Below are 20504 nucleotides of genomic sequence, written 5' to 3'. Positions count from 1 at the left end.
ATCTCACAGGGGCAGGTCGACTCTGTCCGACAGGGTCACTGAGAGTCATCACCCACTTGATGGCAGGTGGTTAGTTTTTTGGTGCCTAGCAGCTAGGCCCTCAGATGAGGAGGACGGAGAGGCTGGGCTCACCCAGGGCCAGAGGGTGGAGCCAAGCAGCCCCACTGGGCATAAACGGGCAAAAAGACCATTTGAGTAGTTATATTAGAAGATTGCTTGGAAATTTACTGTGGAATATTCTGGATAAACACCTAGGATGGCCCCTTTGAAAGAAACCTCAAGTGACATGAATTGTACGAGCCCCCAATAAAACAATTAAAAAAAAAAAGAATAGTTGAAGACAAAAATAAAAACCTCAAGTAGAAATATACATTATTCTTTAGAGACCAAGGCTGATGCAACAACAAGCAGTGAGGATCACTCATGCCAGGAAGGCTTCAATACTTGCTAAAGCTAGACCAGCTTTCTAGTAGTCAAACACACACACACACACACAGATTAAAATTTCACCAAGTAAAAACGAATCAGTTGCTTTAGAAAATAATTATTCATCCTGGTAAGGCTAGGAAGAAAATCCTCCTGAGTGTCCTTAAAAGTAAGCTACTATGCCTTTCTTATACATGGCTTTTTGTGCACGTGCTTATTTCCTGTTGAATGCTTCCTAAAATAAAAATTCTAATTAAAAAGAAGAAAAAGGCAGGTTAGAAAAGATGCAAATTAGAATTGCCTGGGGATAAGAAATTGTATCTGATAGCAAGAGTCTCCTCTGTGTATTCTAGGAAAGGAGCTGACTGCAGAAGGAAAAGCAGATGTTTTTCCAAAGGCAAATTCAGAGGCTTTATCGGTTTAGACCTGCCAGCAAATACATATTTCACTTATCCTTTGATCTTACAAATACTGACTGGGAGGTACTGGGTGGTGTGTCTTGGCCCCTACAATGAAATTATAACTTAAGCAAAAATAATCGACAGTATGCATGGTTAAAAGAGCAACAGTCTTTCCTGAAATTGATTATGGTGATGTTTGCACAACTCTTCTTAATATGACTGAACTAGTGGAAGCGTATAGTTTGGGAACTGTATGCCAATACAGCTGTTTAAAAAATCGGTATTTCTTTCATGCTTAACCAGCATGACCACTCAAATTCTGACGAATAACCAAAAGCACTAAAGCATGGGCCTATGGCATGTAACCTAAGGCTTGGATTTATCACTAATAAGGAAACTTTTCTTAATACAGTTTATGTCTACTTCTAAGTATATATCCTAGAGCAGCGGTCCTCATCCTGTGGGTCACAACCCCTTTGGGGGTCGAATGACCCTTACACAGGGGTCGCTTGATTCATCACAGTAGAAAAATTATAGTTATGAAGTAGCAATGAAAATAATTTTATGAATCCAGGACAGATGAACTCCTCAGGACCAGTGGTGAGAGTGGTGATACCGGGACGGTAGAGGGAAGTTGGGATAGAAGGGACATTTATTACAAGGATCTACATATAACTTCCTCCCTGGGAGACGGATAAAAGAAAAGTGGGTGAAGGGAGATGTTGGACAGTGTAAGACATGACAAAATAATTCATAAATTATCAAGGGTTTGTAAGGAAGGGGAGGCGGGGAGGGATGGGTAAAATGAGGAGCTGACATCAATGGCTCAAGTAGAAAGAAAATGTTTTGAGAATGATGATGGCAACAAATGTACAAATGTGCTTGACACAGTAGATGTACGAGCCCCCAGTAAAATGATTTAAAAAAAAAAAAAGAGTTACAGTCCCAAGGGCTCAAATAGAAAGCAAATGTTTAGAAAATGATGGTGGCAACATATGTACAAATATGCTTGATACAACTGAAGTATGGAAGCTTATGAGAGCTGTAAGAGCCCCCAATAAAATGATTTAAAATAATAATTTTATGGTTGGGGAATCACCACAACATGAGGAACTATATTAAGAGTCACGGCATTAGGAAGGTTGAGAATCACTGTCCTAAAGAAATAAGCCCAAAATACAGAAAAGTTCCTGGGGGACAGACAACAGAAAAGTGGGTGAAGGGAGACGCCGGATAGGGTAAGCTATGACAAAATAATAATTTATAAATTATCAAGGGCTCACGAAGGAGAGGGGAGCGGGGAGGGAGGGGGAAAAGAGGACTTGATGGAAAGGGCTTAAGTGGAGAGCAAATGCTTTGAAAATGATGAGGGCAAAGAATGTACAGATGTGCTTTATACAACTGATGTATGTATATGTATGGATTGTGATAAGAGTTGTATGAGTCCCTAATAAAATGTTAAAAAAAATACAGAAACGCTCACTGCAGAAAGATGACCGTGTTATGAATGGGTATATATTTATATATTTGGAGGTAGCCATTTCCCTACTGTTCTGACATAGAACTTACTTAGATAATAAAAATGAAAAGAGCAAGATTCAATAGAAAGTACTCCGCCCCCCGCCCTCCATGTCAGGCAGGTAATGTGCCCACATCATAGCAAGGTTTATGGGAGGCACATATCACACAGACACATGAAAACCCGATCATCATGCTTATGAACCGGAAAAGGACCTAGAAATGGGCTTTTAAAAAACTAAAGAAAACCCCCAATAAAATGATTACAATAATAATAAGGGGGAAGTGGGGAGGGAGGGGAAATGAGCAGCAGATATTAAGGGCTCAAGAAGAAGGCAAATATTTTGAGAATGATGATGGCAACAAATGTACATATGTTCTTGACACAATGGATGGATTGATGGATTGTGGTAACAGTTGTATGAGCCCCCAAAAATGATTAGTAAAAAGAAAAAGAACCCTTCGTGGAGCAGTGGTTTGAGTATAGGGCTGAAAGGTTGGCTGCTCGCTCCATGGGATAGAGACAAGGCTTTCTGCTCAAGGAGATTGATGGTCTTGGAAATCCTATATGGTCAGTTCTACCCTGCCCTATAGGGTCACTATGAGTCATCAGTCAACAGGAAGGCAGTGGTTTAGTTTTAGGATCAAGGTACTAACATAGTTGATACAAATACAGTTGGCTATAGATAGTTAATGGTGCGGAGGTAGAAAATGTGCCCGTTTTCTAGGTTCATATTTTTCATAATGATACTATGAAAAGTTGACTCATTCTATCATTTTCCGTTTTAGTAAAGAAGTAAATCCAAATGCTGTTATTTGGGTGGTTAGAACATAGATGAGTTAATTCGCTAACCCCATCTTGCCTATTTTCTTTAAGGACATTACGTTTCTATAAAAACAAATGCCTTATAGACTTTCTTTAGGTCAGGTACTTGCAGCTCGGTTGACAATGTCTATTAGAAACAGGTTGGCTATAAAAAGGAAGTGGGAAAAGGAAAAAAAAATGGGTAGCGGGGGCACAGGGCAGTAACCCATCCAAGGGGAGGGTATTGTTTATATCTCCACAGGGAAAGAGGGACCAGACTTCCACCTGGTGCTCCAAGATATGAATGCAACATGCTGGCTTGGAGTAGAGAACCAGTGGAGAGGTCTGGGGGGCTGACCCTAGTCCCAACTACTAAGTGGACACCTGCCCCTCCACCCAGAAGATTTCAAAGGATGGCACTGAATCTGAAGCTCCAGGAGAAGGACATATCTGATCAGATCACACGGGAGCCGATGAAGGGGGAGGATGATGAAGATGATGACGATGACCCAAATTAGAGCATCCAGTCCACAGAGAGGACAACATGGCCGGCCCCACTATGAGACATGACGCCCCTCACTGACCCATGGCCCTGCGGAGGACAGCACCGGAGACACAGTGATGGAATTACGCCCAATCTGATCTTGCCACACCGAGGCAAGATGCTAAGGGGGTGCAACGGTACAGCAAGTGAATGGAGTGGCTGCCCAGGAAAAGGTGGACTTTGGGGCCAGGGTGTGGTGCTCCAACAGACTGGGCTGGAAAACACTCTTAAAGGCCAACAAACAATCCTTGAACTAACTACAAGCTTTTCTTTCTTGTCGTGTTTTGTTTTTTTGTCATTGGTTTGTTGCTGTTGTTGTTTTCTTGTATATGGTTGCTTGGTTTTGCTCCGTCTTGTTTTGTGCATGCTATTATCTCCTCAGGTCTGTCTAAATAAGATAGGTTGGATGAACAATCTGGAGGAGAAAACAACAGGACCGACAGTTCCACAGGGACATGGGAGAGGGGGAGGTGGGGGGAAAGGTAGTGGTGTTAATTAACCCAGGGACAAGGGAATAACAAGTGATCCAAATCGGTGGTGAGGAGGGTGTGGGAGGCCTGATACGGCATGATCAAGGGTAATGTAACTAAGAGCAATTGCTGAAACCCTTGTGGGGACTGAGCATGATAGTGAGACAAGAGGAAAGTCAAAGGAAATAGAGGACAGAGCTGGGAGGAAAAGGGAATTTATAGAGGTCTTGATAAAGACATGTATATATGCAAATATATTATGTATGAGGATGGGGAAATAGATCTATGTGCTCATATTTATAGGTTTAGTAGAAAGTCATTGGGTCTCCACTCAAGTAGTCCCTCAATGCAAGAATAATTTCTCCTATTAAATTGGCATTCTATGATGCTCACCTTCCCGACACAGTCACTGAAGACAAAGCAGGTGAATAAACAAATGTGGTGAAGAAAGCTGATGGTGCTCAGCTATCAAAAGATATAGCAAAAAAAAAACAAAAACAACAACAACAAAAAATATAGCATCTGGGGTCTTAAAGGCTTGAAGGTAAACAAGCGGCCATCTAGCTCAGAAGCAACAAAACCCACATGGAAGAAGCACACCAGCCCGTGTGATCACAAGGTGCCGTAGGGATCAGTTATCAGGCATCAAAGAACAAAAAATCATATCCTTGTGTGCTCACCTCCATGATAAGATCACTGAAGACAAATGGTTGCATAAGCAAATGTGGCGAAGAAAGCTGATGGTGCCCGGCTATCAAAAGGTATAGCGTATGGGGTCTTAAGGGCTTGAAGGTAAACAAGCGGCCATCTAGCTCAGAAGCAACAAAGCCCACATAGAAGAAGCACACCAACCTGTGAGATCACGAGGTGTCGAAGGGATCAGGTATCAGGCATCATCAGAACAAAAAATCTTATCATAGTGAAAGAGGGGGGGAGTGCAGGGTGGAGACCCAAAGCCCATTTGTAGGCCACTGGACATCCACTTACAGAAGGGTCTGAGGAAACTAGCCAGTCAGGGTGTGATGTAGCAACGATGAAAAATACAACTTTCCTCTAGTTCCTAAATGTTCCCCCCACCCCCACTATCATGATCCCAATTCTACCTTACAAATCTGGCTAGGCCAGAGGATGTACACTGGATAGGAACTGGAAGCACAGGGAATCTAGTGTGGATGATCCCTTCAGGACCAGTGGTGTGAGTGGCGATGCTAGGAGGGTATAGGGAGGGTAGGTTGGAAAGGGGGAACCAACTACAAGGATATCCATGTGACCTCCTCCCTGGGAAACAGGGAAAGATATGACAAAATAATAATTTATAAATTATCAAGGGCTCATGAGGGAGGGGAGAAGGGAGGGAGGGGGAAAATGAGGAGCTGATTCCAGGGGTTTAAGTGGAGAGCAAATGTTTTGAGAAAAATGAGGGCAATGAATGTACAAATGTGCTTTGCACAATTGATGTATGTATGGATTGTGATAAGAGTTGTATGAGCCCCTAATAAAACGATTTTTAAAAAAGAAACAGGTTGGCTAGGTATAGCCACAGAATACAACCCCAGGACTTATAACAAAATACATTCTGAGTGTTCTGGAGCAAAACCTGAGCCACATATGAATTTGCCAAAGAATGAGGTAATGAAATCCTAGAGTCAAGGGAACCTGTCCAATTTCCATTTAAGATCTCTGTTGGAAAGAAGTAGTCTTAGTGGCTAGAGTGTTCTATTCCACTATTTGTTCCAAGTTGTAACTGCTAACAGCATTATCTGCTCCAATTTTATAATAATCCTTTTATTTGCTATTATTCTACATCCAGAAATTATAACTGACTGAGTGATGTTTCTATGATAGTCTCAGGGTAGCAATTACTTAGGATTTCTCTATTTTTCCTGGATAGAGATAGGTCATATGTTTTGGACTTTGTTAGTTTTAAAAAAATCATTTTATTGTGGGCTCTTATAACATTCCAAACATCAATTGTATCAAGCATGTTTATACATATGTTTCCATCATCATTTTCTACACATTTTTGTTTGTTTATTTTTAACATTTACTTTTTGTTTGAGCCCTTGGTTTCAGCTCCTTTTCCCTCTCTCCCGATGGACTTTGCTTTTTTAATAGATCATGCTACAGCGAGGATTCTTCAGGCAGAAGAAGAAGCCGTAGGTTTGAAAGAGGGTACCAAATTCAAACCTTAATCATCTTTACATTATTCAGAAAGCACTTTCTATTAGCAATCAGAATAATTTATAGCTTTCTCTCCAGAATGTCTCAATGGATCTATTTCTCAACCTCAAGTTCTTGAAAGAGCGCTAGCACTGCAGTGGGTTACCCATTGGACTGCCAACTACAAGGTCAACAGTTCAAATCCAGCAGCCCCTTCACCCTGCCCTAAGGAGTTACTCTGAGTCCGGACTGACTCCATGGCAGTGAGATTTTGTTTGGGGAATACGTTAAAAAGTCAAAGGCGACATGGGAATTAGGCAATTCTACAGAATGAGAAAGGGTGTTTCCCAAACGATGAGAACAAAGAGGAACCGGTTTAATCCCCAGGGCAGTGTTTCTCAATCTTCCTCAGGCCCCGACCCTTTCATACAGTTCCTCATGCTGTGGTGACACCGCCCCCCCAACCATAACATTATTTTCGTTGTTACTTCATCACTGTAATGTTGCCACTGTTACGAATCAGGCTGAGAACTGCTGCCCTAGGGGAAAATAATCCCAGTTTCAGGAGCTCTGGTGGTGCTGTGAGCTAAGCATTGGGTTGCTAACTGCAAGGTCAGCTGTTCAAACAAACTAGCTGCTCTGAGAGAAAAAGATGAGGCTGTCTGCTTGCATATGGATTTACACCCTTGGAAACCTTATTTTCTAGGATTAGAATTGACTTGATGAGTCTTTATCATCAGGCCTGCCTATTTCAATTCATTTGGCAAATAAAGTTGCCAAATTCTATGTGGAAATCTTTAGTTGGCTGCTCAAGTTTACTAAACTAAAACTAGCTTCCACAAAAGTAGAGACCATTTCAGTATATTAAATATGCTCTGCTTCTCTATTAGTCACCTTCTGCACACTCACAGGAGCCTGTAAGTCCATTTCAAGATGTCACAAAAAGCTCTAACGGATCGGAACCCCTTTCTGATGGTAAAATTACTCCACATGTATACCTGAAGCTATTTTAAAGATAGTTAGCACCAAAAACGTACATACATTTTTAATTAGAAATATTGTTAACATTGTATATGACTTATTTATGTTCCAGTGGCATAGTGGTTGAACACTGTAGTTTGAAACCAGCAGCCACTCCTTAGGAGAAAGACTGGGTTTTCTACTCCCCCTAAAGTTACAATCTCAGAAGCTCCCAGGGGCAGTTCTGCCCTGTCCTACAGGGTCACTATGAGGTGGCATGGACTTGATGGCAGTGAGTTTGGGGCTTGTTTGGTGTGTCACACTTTGGGTAGCGGGGCCATGGCTGCAAGGAAGGCGAGGACTCTGAAATACTCCTTTGGTTTTGGCAGCAGGACGCGTTGAGGAGCAGTGGTTAGGTGCTTGGTAGTTATCTGAAAGGCCAGCAGGCGTTCTATGGGAGAAAGATGTGGCAGTCTGCGTCCTTCTTGATTTACGGGCCTGGAAACCCTATGGGCGGTCAACTCCAAGGCTATCGGGTGGGTTGGGCAGAACCTGAGAATAGCCCTCCAGGGGTTTCCACAGGCTTTAGGAATGTACAACCTGGAAGCATGACTGGCTATCAGAGGCATCTTGAACTTGGAAGGGGAAACAACAATTAGTTAGCTACAACTCTGGGAAAGCCAGGAGATAAAGCTTGAATTCAGTATCATGTACAGTCATGCTCCACCCTCCCTGCTGCCGCTCCCCTTCCTGTTGCCCATTCTCTACCTGGCATGCGGCCTGGGCTGTCAAGCAGAGAGGCTGACAGCACTGTAGGAGTTTGCAGCTGAATGCTCTCTTTTTACTATAGGACTTTGGCCAAGTTTCTTCATGTCTCAGAGTCTAAACCAGATAATGCCTGTAGTCCAGAGGTGTTGCACATAGCTAACAAATTAGAGCACACATTCTAATTTATGGCAGATCTGATGATGGCACTGACACTTCTGTATTATTTCTGCAGCCTAGTGGTTTCCCATGTACACAAAATCCACAGGGGGTAAGACAAGAGATACATTCCCAAGCTGCTCCCTAATTGTGGTCCTTGACTGCCAAGAAAACTTGTTCCCCAGAATGGGACATGAGCATTTTGGTGACCTTAAAATGCACCTAACTGAGGGAGCACTAGAGCTGACTGGGATTGCACAACTCATTTTAAAGATCATGTAACCAATGGGTGTGGGGATGGGGGTGGGAGGTGCTCTAAAATTGATATAGTAATGATTGTATAATTTTCCTTGATAAAACTATACAAGTGAACTACTGAAGTGTATGCTAAGTAAATTATGTGCCAATAAATCCATTAAAAATAAAAGGGGGAAAATTTAAATATCTGTTGAGAGAATGAGATGAAGCATGTAACATGTGCACCAGCACATTCCCTTCAAGACCCCCTTCCCCACCCCATACGCCAGGTGAGCAGAGGCGATGCTCAGTCCTAAGCAGTGTCTGGTCCTCTCGGGTGCATTCAGCAACAGAGGGGGCTCCTGTAAGCCTGCTTCCTTTCCAAACTGATCATCAAGAACTACTTCTGCCAACCAGAGTGGAGTCCAGGGGATCCTTCCATTCCGCTGGCCTGCCAGCCTCGCTTCACAGCGTGGAGGGCAGGAACCCCGCCCAGAAGGGAGAGAGCATGCAGAGTCTGGTGGTGAAATTCAGAGACTTCACCAATTTTATGCGTCCTGTCCTTTTAGATTTGATTCTGCCTACATGGGTAAGAATGTCACATGGCCTACATGGGTGGTAAAACAAGAACTTCACTAATTTATAACTGCATCTGCCAAGACCACCACCTGTGCTTCTTTTGCTCCCGCCCCTTAGCCCCATCCCCACTTTCTTGTCTCCAATCTTCTGTTTTTGCTGCCTAATCTAGTCTGTGACTGGCACCAGGTAAAAGTGCTTAGAAAATGGATTCGTCCTCATTATTTACTCAACAAAACATGCGTCATCTCATTCTCTCAACAGATATATGCGGAGCCCCTGCTTACACGCAAGGCCCTCTTCTAGGGCTTAGGACACACTGGTGACCAAAACGGAAAGAGGTCCATCTTCACTCGCTGAGATACTCTGCCCCAAATACAACCCAGCACCACCGAGTCAATTCCAACTCACAGCGACCCAACACACGGTTTCTGAAGCCTTAGCCCTCTGCAAGAGCAGAGAGCCGCGTCTTTATCCCACGGAGGGGCTGCTGGGTTGGATCGCTGACCTTCGGGCTAGCTGTCCAAAACCCAATTTGCTCTGTTCCTGCCACATACTAAATATTCAAAATCAAATCCATCTTCAAAGGCTTCTTCATTTCCCATAACGATTAGTCCAGGGAGGCTTCTGGTTTAAGAAAGAACCAAGTGTTCTGGGCTGAGCAAAAGCTAAAGCAGATAAATGAACGGACTTATTTACAAAAAGGAGTGAAGGGGAAGGACATGGGTGCTCCTGTGGAGGCCGTGAAAAGTGAAAGACCACCAAGGAGCTGGATTGGCCCAGTGGCTGCAACAGAGGGCTCAAACAGAACAATTGTGAGGACGGCACAGGGTCAGAATGAGTTGAAACTGACTCAAAGGCACCCAATGACAACGACAACATTTTAAAAGGTTAGAAGTTCTTCGGGCATGTTAGTGTCTCCACAGGTCTGTCTGAATAGGACAGGCTGGATGAACTATCTGGAGGAAAAACAACGGGACCGACAGTTCCGGGGGGACTTGGGGTGGGGGGGTAGACGGGGTAAGGAAGTGGTGTTAACAAACCCAGGGACAAGGGAAAAACATGGGACCCCAAATGGTAGAGAAGGGGGAGTGGCAGGCCTGGTGGGAAATGATCAAGGGTAAGGTTGCTTAGAGAAGAGGTATACTCTAGCCCAGGTGGCGACGAAGCATGGTAGTAGGGCAGGAGGAAAGTCAAGGGAGATGGAGGAAAGAGCTACGAGTCAAAGGGCATTCTTGGAGGTCTAGATAAATACATGTACATGCAAATATATGTAGGAGGATGGGGAAATAGATATGTGTCTATATTTATAGGTCAAGTATTAAGGTGGCGGAAGGACCTTGGGCCTCTACTCAAACACTCCCTCAATGCATGAATACCTTCTTTTATTAAATTGGAACTCTATGATGCTCACTCTCCCGACACAACGGCTGGAGCCAAAGTGGGTGAACAAGTAAATGTGGTGAAGAAAGCTGATGGTGCCCGGCTATCAAAAGAGATAGTGACTGGGGTCTTAAAGGCTTGAAGATAAACAAGCGGCCATCTAGCTCAGAAGCAACAAAGTCCACATGGAAGAACACACCAGCCTGTGTGATCGAGGGGTCCCAAAGGGATCAGTTACCAGGCATCAAAGAACAAAAAATCATATCATTGACTGCACACCTCCATGATAGGATCGCTGAAGACAAATGGGTGCATAAGCAAATGTGGTGAAGAAAGCTGATGGTGCCCGGCTATCAAAAGAGATAGTGTCTGGGGTCTTAAAGGCTTGAAGGTGAACAAGCGGCCATCTAGCTCAGAAGCAAAAAAGCCCACATGGAAGAAGCACACCGGCCAGTGCGATCACGAGGTGCCAAGGGACCAGGTATAAGGCATCATGCAAAAAAAAGATATGTGTGTGTATGTATGTGTATATGTATATATGTATATGTATATATATATATATATACCATATTAAATGAAGGGGGAAGTGCAGAGTGGAGACCCAAGGCCCAAGTGTCGGCCAATGGAAATCCCCTCATAGAAGGGTTTAGGCGAGGAGATGGGTTAATTAGGGTGTGAGGTAGTACCGATGAAGAACACAGCTTTCCCCCAGATCCTGGATGCTTCCTCCCCCCAACTACCATGATCCAAATTCTACCTTGCAGGGCTGGATAGGACAGAGGCTGTACACTGGTACATATGAGGGCTGGAGGTACAGGGAATCCAGGGTGGATGATACCTTCAGGACCAAGGGTGTGAGGGACGATGCTGGGAGAGTGGAGGGTGAGTGGGTTGGAAAGGGGGAACTGATTACAGGGATCCACATGTGACCTCTTCCCTGGGAGAGGGACAGCAGAGAAGGGGGGAAGGGAGACTCCAGATAGGGCAAGATATGACAAAATAACGATGTATAAATTACCAAGGGCACATGAGGGAGGGGGAAAAAGGGGAGGGAGGGGAAAAAAAAAAAAGAGGACCTGATGCAAGGGGCTTAAGTGGAGAGCAAATGCCTTGAGAATGATTGGGGCAGGGAATGTATGGATGTGCTTTATACAATTGATGTATGTATATGTATGGATGGTGGTAAGAGTTGTATGAGTCCCTAATAAAATGTAAAAAAAGAAAAGAGGAGAAAAAAATGATTAGGGCAAAGACTGTACAGATGTGCTTTATACAATTGATGTATGTATTAGTATGAACTGTGATAAGAATTGTATGAGTCCCAATAAATTGTTAAAAAATAAAAAGGTTAGATGTTACCCCCTCGGATGCACACTGGACCTGATCTGGTTTTCAACATTTCCTGTATTTTTGCTTTGTTTCCAGTTTGTTCAAATTAAGGTTTATCTCAGAGGTGTTATGTCATGACCCTTCAAGGGTCATCCTCTTGAAGCTGTGTTGTATGCTTTTCTGGTTTTTGGCATATGAAACGCAGGATTGATGAACCTATGGGACAGCAAGTACAATAAGGTTTTTGGGTGGGGGGAGTTATGGAGGAGGGTGTGTGTGTTAAAGGGAGACAACGTCATGGAGTCCAGGAAGAAAAAGAATGTTTGGAAACTGATTATGGTAACAATGGTACAATACTGCTTGTCGTGATTAAACTATGGAATGATATATGTATTAACTCCCAATCAATAATAACAAAAAATTTTTAATGAGCTGATGGCAGGGGCTTAAGTGGGGAGCAAATGTTATGAGAATGATAAGGGCAATGAATGTACAAATGTGCTTTACACAACTGATGTATGTATAGATTGTGATACGAACTCTATGAGCCCCTAATAAAATGTTTTTTAAAAAAAGAAAGAAAGAAATTTTAACTTGAAAATAAAAAAATTGGAACTAAAATTTTTAATGGGTTAATATTTGGCTAAATATTATATTAACTCCAACTGTTATTCCCAGGGATCCTCTAATGTTGACATTCTGGGGCCTCCAGGAAGCTCCCTAAACAGCGTCCTGAGACAAAGCTCTTTGGGAACAGCCTTTAACCCAGTCAGTTCTCCCAACCTGCTGTTATCCCTAAGGTGCATGTCTGGGCCTTCTACATCCTCCCTCCCCTGACTGATCCCGGAAAGACACAAGAGCCCACCTCCAATGGAATCGCTCAATGTAGGGCACCAAGTGGATAAACTATCCTAGTTTCTGTGAAATCCCTTCAATCCCACTCGACACTAAAATACCCTCTATTGCTACTTATCCAAGTACCTTTCACAAAGAAAGAGACATACAGGGGGATCTGCAGCTTTAGGAGGTTTGACGGCAGATGGTAAAGCAATTCCTAGATTAAGACCACGATGAAAGAAACTGATGGATCAAGGAAAATCAATAGGCTATTTTCAACAATGCTAGGATTCCCTTTCTGGTCCCTCCTTTATTTGGCACTTAGGAATACTTGGTGTGCCCCACTTTATGATACTCCAAACCCCACCCCACCCCCCACGATAGCATTGTCTGTCTAAACTAAAGGGACACCTGTCAACACTGAAAGACCTGATGGCAGATTCTTTTAAATCGTGAGCTCCTTTTAGTCCATGTATGTTTAAAAATGTATGTCTTGCCATTCAAAGATACAGGTAGGTATCACAATATCAAAGAACACTCTCTCGGTGCCAAGTTATGATTTATATGTTGCTAGGTAACTGCTTTCTGCTTAGATTCCAATGATCTACTGGGCAGTTTCTTTCTCAGGCTGCCTTCCAACACCTGCCTCTCCCCTGGGCGACTCTCAAGATTCACAGGTCTTTGTCTCGGAGATCAATGCTCATTGGTGAGAGCTGCTTGCCAATCTCATGGCAACAAGGCCACACTTTATCAACAATCAGTAAGATTCAGCAAGAACACTGGAATGAGAGCTCCTGCAGGCCCCTGGGGCAAATGGAGCAGAAGGTCAGAGGAACTTACCCTCTGCTAGGCTGAGAATCAAACACCTGAACTGCCCAGGCAAAGCTCCCAGAATGCTCTGATTCACGTTTTGCTCGGGGTGTTTCTAATCTAGATCTGCACTTGATCAGAGAATCCAACGGCTGAATTTTTAAGATGTCATCTATTTTTGTCTCCAAAATGACTCAATCTCAGTAGTCAACGAGGAATGGCATGCTTACCTTTAACTGAACTACAGGGGAAAGGAGCACTGGGGTGGAGTGGGTTCACCATTCGAGCAGTTCCAAACCACCAATGGCTGGGCAGAGGAAAGAGAGGGGGTGGGGGGTGGGGGGTTATTCCTGAAAAGAGTTACCGTCTCAGAAACCCTCAGAGTCTGCTGCAGCCTGTCCTGTAGAGTCTCTATGAGTGAGAGTGAGAACTCTAAGGGAAAAGACGGCTGAGTTTCTGAGTCTTCTATTGCTCATGTTTCAATTATAACTTTTTGTCAGGTCTAGAAACATAAGGTCTGATTTAAGAGGGGACTCGGGCCATCAGTACAGGGGGTTATTCATTTGCTTAGCAGTGGTTGGCTTTGCTCAGGCAGCTGCAACACGGACAAGACTTCCTCACGCTGAGCTTTTCTCCTTTACTTGACTTTCTTACCCCCTTTCTCCTCCGAGGATTAAATTCCATCAAAATATGAATCTCCTAGGGTGGGCCCTCCTCCATTATATCAGGAAAAAGAAATACAGCAATCCCTCCTAGTCCGGCAAGAAGAGCCCTGCTGGGGTAGTGGTTACTGCAAGGTCAGCAGTTCGAAACCACCAGCTGCCCTGCGAAGAAAGATGGGATTTTCTACTCCCTTAAAGAGTTATAGTCTCAGAAACCCACAGGGGCAGTTAGTTCTACCTTGTTCTAGAGGGTCGCTATGAGTCAGAGTTGACCCTGCCTGAGTTCAGATTCTTTTTTGTTACTTCTTTTTTTGAGCTCAGTCTTAACTCCATGTTGAGCCTTGAAAAATCAATTCAGGCACTATCCTGAGTTCTTTACACCCCTCCCACCATTGGGCGGCCCAAGTGACCATGACAATTCAAGGTGAGCAAGGAAAAGGTAAAAACCACAACTCACTACCATCAAGTTGTTTCCAACTCATACAAACCCGCAGGGCAGAGACCTGCCCCTGTGGGTCTCCAACCTTGTAAATCTCTATGAGAGTAGAGCCGCTGCTTTGGGCTGCTGGCTTTTTATGGTAAGCAGCCCCTGCTTCACCTCCTATGCCAACAGGGCTCCTCTGCAAGGAAAGTTGGTAAATGCCAAATCTGGCAAAGCAGGGACAGGCAGTGTGCCCGAGCAGGTTAATTCGTGCTCACGCAGACTAGCAAACATGACCTGGGCGTATATTCTTTTCAGAACAAGCGCATCATTTTCTCTCCCCTTTTCTGGACTGTTAGCCCAATGAAGACCCTCCTAACCATGCCCAATCTTGCCTAGACCTGGAAACTACATAGGGTCGGGCCTGCAGCAGCTGGATGGTGGAGCTGCCAGTTGGACTGCTAACCTTTAAGGTCAGCTGCTCAAACCCACCAGCCACTGCATGTGAGAACGTTAAGAGTGATTACCTCAAAAACCCTATATGGGGCCTCAGTGAATCAGATGACTCAGTGAAAGTGAGGTTTTTTTTACGTTAGTTACTACAGTCTGTGTCAATGAACTTCTGAAAAACAATCAGAATGATTCAGTATTATTTTTAGCTTATCTATGGGAGAATGCAGGGGGCCTTGGTGGTCTAGTAGGGCTATGATCAGTAAGGTCAGCAGTTTGAAGCCACCAGTCACTCCCGGGGAGGAAGACAGGGTTTTCTCCCCCTGTAAAGAGTTAATGTCAGAAATCCACAGGGGCACTTTTACCCTGTCCTACAGGGTCTGTATGAGTTGGTATTGACTCAACGGCTGTGAGTTTTAGATGGGAAAATGATGTTTGTACTTATTTTTTACTTATAGTGTTGGTTTTATAATGTTCTAGACACTATTCTGATGCCATAAGCCATAAGGTGATTCCCACCATTGGTTTCTCTTTGCTGCATATGCCAAACAAAATCTCCTGTCTTCACTACTATAACTTTGGGATAATTTTTCCTCCAGAATAGGGCCTGGAACATTGCTACTCCAAACCCAGTAAGGATCCATTAAGTCTAATCCTTGGGGAGATGAAAATGATGGGGGCCATACAGTAACTGTCTCCTAACACATTTGAAATGTAAGCTTTCTATTTTTTATGAAAATATTATTCTTGGGGAAAAATGGTAGTAATAGTAAATAAATTACTCTTTTAATGGCTATTGTTGAAAAAAGTCCGTCAACTTAAGTCAATGCCCACATTTTTTTAAAAGTTGGATAATGTAATCCAACTGAACTCTAAAATCATTGCCAGTCCTATCTCCCCAACAGTTGGTATTTTCATGGAAGATGGCTTAAAAGAAAAAAATCTTTGAAAAAAAATCATTTTATTGGGGGTTCATACAACTCTTATCACAATCCATACACCCATCTATTCTGTCAAGCACATTTGTACATTTGCTGCCCTCATCATAAAAATCTTTTTTTTAACTTTCTAAAAAAATACTTTATAGAAAATTCAGAAAATATTGGGAACATCTAAAATGTAAGCTAAGAGGAAAGAGACTTTTATTTATATGACTATGTGATCTATTTATATGCTGAGATTATATAGTCATTTAAGTAAAAATCTCTTTCCTCTCAGCTTATATTTCAAATCAAGGACAGTCCTTTCAATCTAATTTTAATGTTAGGAGGCAGTCACTTCATGCTCCCCATTGTTTTAATTTCCAGGACTGCACCTCCCTACTGGAGTAGAAAGCCTCCTCTTTCTCCTGAGGAGCAAGCAGTTGATGTTTACAAACTGCTACACTTGCAGTTAGCAACCCAGAGCATAACCCAATACACCCCCAGGGCTTCTTACCCAAGCAGCTGCTAAATGAATACAGGAACAAGTGAAATACAGTGCTTCTGAAAGTCTCTGTTTTCCTTAAATCTTGTTTGGGAAGCACTGTACATTATGATTGTAACTGTGGATAGCTCAGAGTATTTGACTCTTAAGACAATCCTAAACCCTTGTTGCAAAAATGGTGGCAATGGCGACGTGTCATGAGAGGGCTTCTTCTAACGTCACAAGGAGAATCTAGATCAACTCTTTCCTTTGAGGTGGAGGTCAGGCATACTTCCACCCCCTGCCCTTTCTCAGCTCTGACTCTAGGTGCCCTTTTACGGCACTCTTCCACTCTTTGGAGCTCAACATTTAGTTGCAATAGCAAGGCCACAAAGAACTCCCCTTAGGGGGTATTATTAGGACAGCGTTTGTGGTGGACATGCCTGCAGGACTTTAGCCTGCCCTCTGCTCTGCTCAGGCAAGCATTCCAAGCTCTTTAGCTCTGCCAAAAGGTACTTAAAAGGCACTCACTCTGCTGTCATGGCTCCTATCTGAAGGCAGGCCCAAGGCAGCTCTCCCCTGGTCCTGGCCCTCGGCTATCTTGTGCTGTCTTCATGTAATTGCTCTGTCTCCTGGGTTCCCAGGGGAGGATGCTAGGGTCAACCGGACGCATTCCATTCTTGCATTTTCTTTTTGGAGATAGTGAAGTCTATCTCTCCACTTCCAGGATTGGCTCACTTGAAGTCTAAAGTGATGGGAAAACTGACCAATCCTACTGCTAGTGTGCCATACACCTTATTTGCATAACCCTACCTAAAACAAAGCTATCACATGCATTTATTTGCATTACTAACAGACTGTCCAATCACCATGGTGCACCATAAGCACCCAATCATTTTGTGAGAGTTACCTGACCATGCATGGCTGGATGGGCAATTTTAGGTAATTCACTGCACTGCCTGTATCCTATCCATTCATCTATTTTGCCCTCATTCAATCTATACCCCACACTCATCCTTTTTTAAAAGAAGTTTTATTGATGTGCAATTCAAAACCACAAAATTCTAAAGTTTAAGTATATATTCAAAAGTTGTGCAATCATCACCAGGATCCATGTTAAAACATTTTTCCATTCTTGTATCCATTATCAGCTCTCATTACCCCCCAAATTCCATTTCCATCCTACACTCATCACTAACTTAAAACAAAAGCCAATTTCAGAAGTCTTAATGAAATGTTTTTTTTAAAAGGAAATATCTTGAATATTCTCAGAATGTTTACTTGTGTTTTATTGAACTATGTAAAGGCATTTGATTGTGTGGATCACAAAAAATTTTTGAGAAGAATGGGCATTTCAGGACAATTATGCTCATGAGGAGTCTACATGGACCAGGAGGCAGAGGTTGGAACAAAACAAGAGGATACAGCATGAATTGATATCTGGAAAGGTAGGCTAGGGTTGAATTCTTTCAGTATACTTATTCACTCTGTATGCTGAACAAGTAATCCTAAAAGGTTCATTAACAGTCTGAGTGGTGAAGTGAAATTACCTGGTATAACTCTTTTTTTTTTAAACTTTTCAATCTCAAGTCATTAATAAAGTTTCAAATTGGTATAGCTCTTCTATTCATAGGCTTTGTAATTTCAACCAAATGACTGGGTGGGAGCTTGCAAGTAAGAAAGGAGGGTGTAGAAGACTCAACTCAGGGATTGGTCAATTTTGCCATTCCACTGTGTGTAAGAGGGAGTCATCTCAGAAGCAGAAACAGAGAATCTTACAATCATTAAGACAGAAGAGCCAGGAGTGAGGCGCATCCCAGATCCCTGTGTGAAGTGGCAGTAGCCTTGTGTGAATACTGACAGCAGAGGTACCAAGACCACAGCATCAAGTCCCTGCCATGGAATGAGATGGAGGCCAAGGGGTCCCATGGCTGACAGACTGAGACCAGAAAAACGTAAATGCTGACATGACTGAGAAAAGATGCTGCTGTGAACGATATTAGAGCTTAAATTCTGAGCAATTAGTTTGCAGACAAGTATGAATGGCAGTAGGAAGACCTGATGGCTTAATGGTTACTCGTTGGGATACTAAGTACAAGATCGGCAGTTCAAAACCACCAGCAGCTCCTCTGGAGAAAGATGGGGCTTTCTTTTGCCATAAAGAGTTACAGTCTTCCCCCCCCCCCCCAAAAAAAAAATAAAAGTTACCGTCTCAGACTCTCACAAAGGCATTTCTACCCTGCCCTACAGGGTGTCGGCACTGACTCAATGGCAGTGAGTTTGGTTTTGAGATTTTTGGCACCCTAAAACAGGCCAAAGAGCTGTATCCTTAATGTTTTCTAATCCTGACTTTGGATAACCTATTAGTTTGCCTAATAAACCCTTTAATTGTGAGTATGAATATTTTCTGTGTTCTGTGTAACCAGTGCAATGGAGTCTCGCGCCCAGCAGTGGACGGTTGGGGTAGGAAGAAGGGTGAGGCGTGCATGGGCTCTGCCTCATAGGGGTCATCAATGGGCAGAAGCGAAGCTGGAGTCTCCACCCAGCAAGCACAGCGTGAGGATGTCAGTCCTGGTAACCACATCATTGCTTCAGTCTGCAAAATGCAGATGACACACCTTGTTTGATGAAAGACTTACCAGAGAAAAAGACTTGAGGTACTTGCTGATGCAATCAGAGATTACAACTTTCAGTACGGGTTACAACTTAAAGTATAGAAAAGTCTCTACAGTGTGACCAAGAAACAACATAAACAACATAAGCAAAGAAAAGACAAAATTTGTTAAGGATATTTCATTTTGCTTGGATTCACAATCAATGTTCACGGTAGCAGCCGTCAAGAAATCAAACAACATACTGCATTGGGTATATTTGCTGCAGAAAACTTCTTTAAAGGGTTTAAGAGCAAAAATGTCAGTTTGAAGACTAAGGTGTCCCTAACCCACATTACAGTATTTTAAATCAGCACACGCTGCTTGTGAAAACCGGACAAGGAATAAGGAAGACCTAAGAAGACCTGAAATTGAAAAGAAAAGAGAAAGAAAGAAAGAAAGAACAAACTGAAATCTACTGCACAAGACCTCTGAAAAGCAGGGAGGTTACTTTGAAGACTAAGGTGTACCTGACTCAAGACATGGTCTTTTCTTCTTTTTTTTAAGAGTCACTTTATTGGGGGCTCTTACAGGTCTTATCACAATCCATCCATCCATCCACTGTGTCAAGCAAGCACCTTGGTACATATGTTGTTATCATCATTTTCAAAACATTTTGTTTCTACTTGAGCCTTTGACCATTGTATTTTCAACTGTCACATATGCATGTGAAAGCTGAGCACTGAATCAGGAAGACAGAGAAGAATAAATACATTATGAATTATGGTGCTGCAGAAGAATATTGAAAGTACCATGGACGGCCACAAGAACAAACACATTTTTTTAAAAAATAGAACAAGTCTATCTTGGAAGAAGTCTAGCCAGAACGCTCCTTTCAGAAGCAAGGCTGGTGTGAGTGTCTCGTGTACTTTGGACATGTCCTCAGGAAAATGTCATGCTTGTGAAAGTAAAGGGGCTGTACAAAAGAGCAAGGCCCTGGAGGAAGTGGATCGTGCCTGCCATAGTCAGCTCCAGCACAGGAACCACTGTGAAGCACGGCGTCAACATGGACGGGAACCCACTTGAGCGCACCTAACCGCAGCAAAACCTGATTCACTTGAATTGAAGTCTTGTTGAATACTGACTACCATGGACTGAGTGCCAGAGGAATGAGGAAGGAAAGCTGATCGTCCTTAGAAGGGAAGAGAGCTTTGGGCATGTTATCAGGATCAGATCCTGGAAGGGGCATTTGCTTAGCAGAGTTAGCAGAGTATCAGTGAAAAAGAAGCAGCAGCTCACGGAAATGGATTGACATAGTCGTTGCAACAGTGGGCTCTAACAGGACCGTGAAAATGACGCAAGACCAGGCAGCGTTTCCTTCGTTAGACATCGTGCTCTTACGTCAGAACCAAATAATCAATGAGAGGCCATATAAACTGTTAAACAGGGGGTCCCCCAAATAGATCAATGCTTCAATGAAAATAAAAGTTGCTTCGACATAGTAATATGGGCCCTCCCCTCAGTAAAGTAGCAGCCCCTGTGCTCTGCCTGGAAAGTAATTTATTTCAGTGTGTTTATATTCCTTAGTAGGAGCCT

General features: G+C 43.1%; 1 protein-coding gene and 1 non-coding gene across 2 annotated transcripts in view; both read right to left on the bottom strand.

The window, feature by feature from the left end:
• The window catches only part of GSR (glutathione-disulfide reductase), a 49778-nt gene that overhangs the window by 26768 nt on the left and 2506 nt on the right, over nt 1-20504 (bottom strand). The window lies entirely within an intron of this gene.
• Nucleotides 2458-2561, bottom strand: LOC142455921 (small nucleolar RNA U13). The gene has a single exon (XR_012786028.1). It is a non-coding gene; the product is annotated as a small nucleolar RNA U13 (small nucleolar RNA).

This window comes from Tenrec ecaudatus, chromosome 8, assembly GCF_050624435.1.
Source record: "Tenrec ecaudatus isolate mTenEca1 chromosome 8, mTenEca1.hap1, whole genome shotgun sequence".
Taxonomy (NCBI): domain Eukaryota; kingdom Metazoa; phylum Chordata; class Mammalia; order Afrosoricida; family Tenrecidae; genus Tenrec; species Tenrec ecaudatus.
This window is presented reverse-complemented; position numbering and strand designations above follow the sequence as displayed.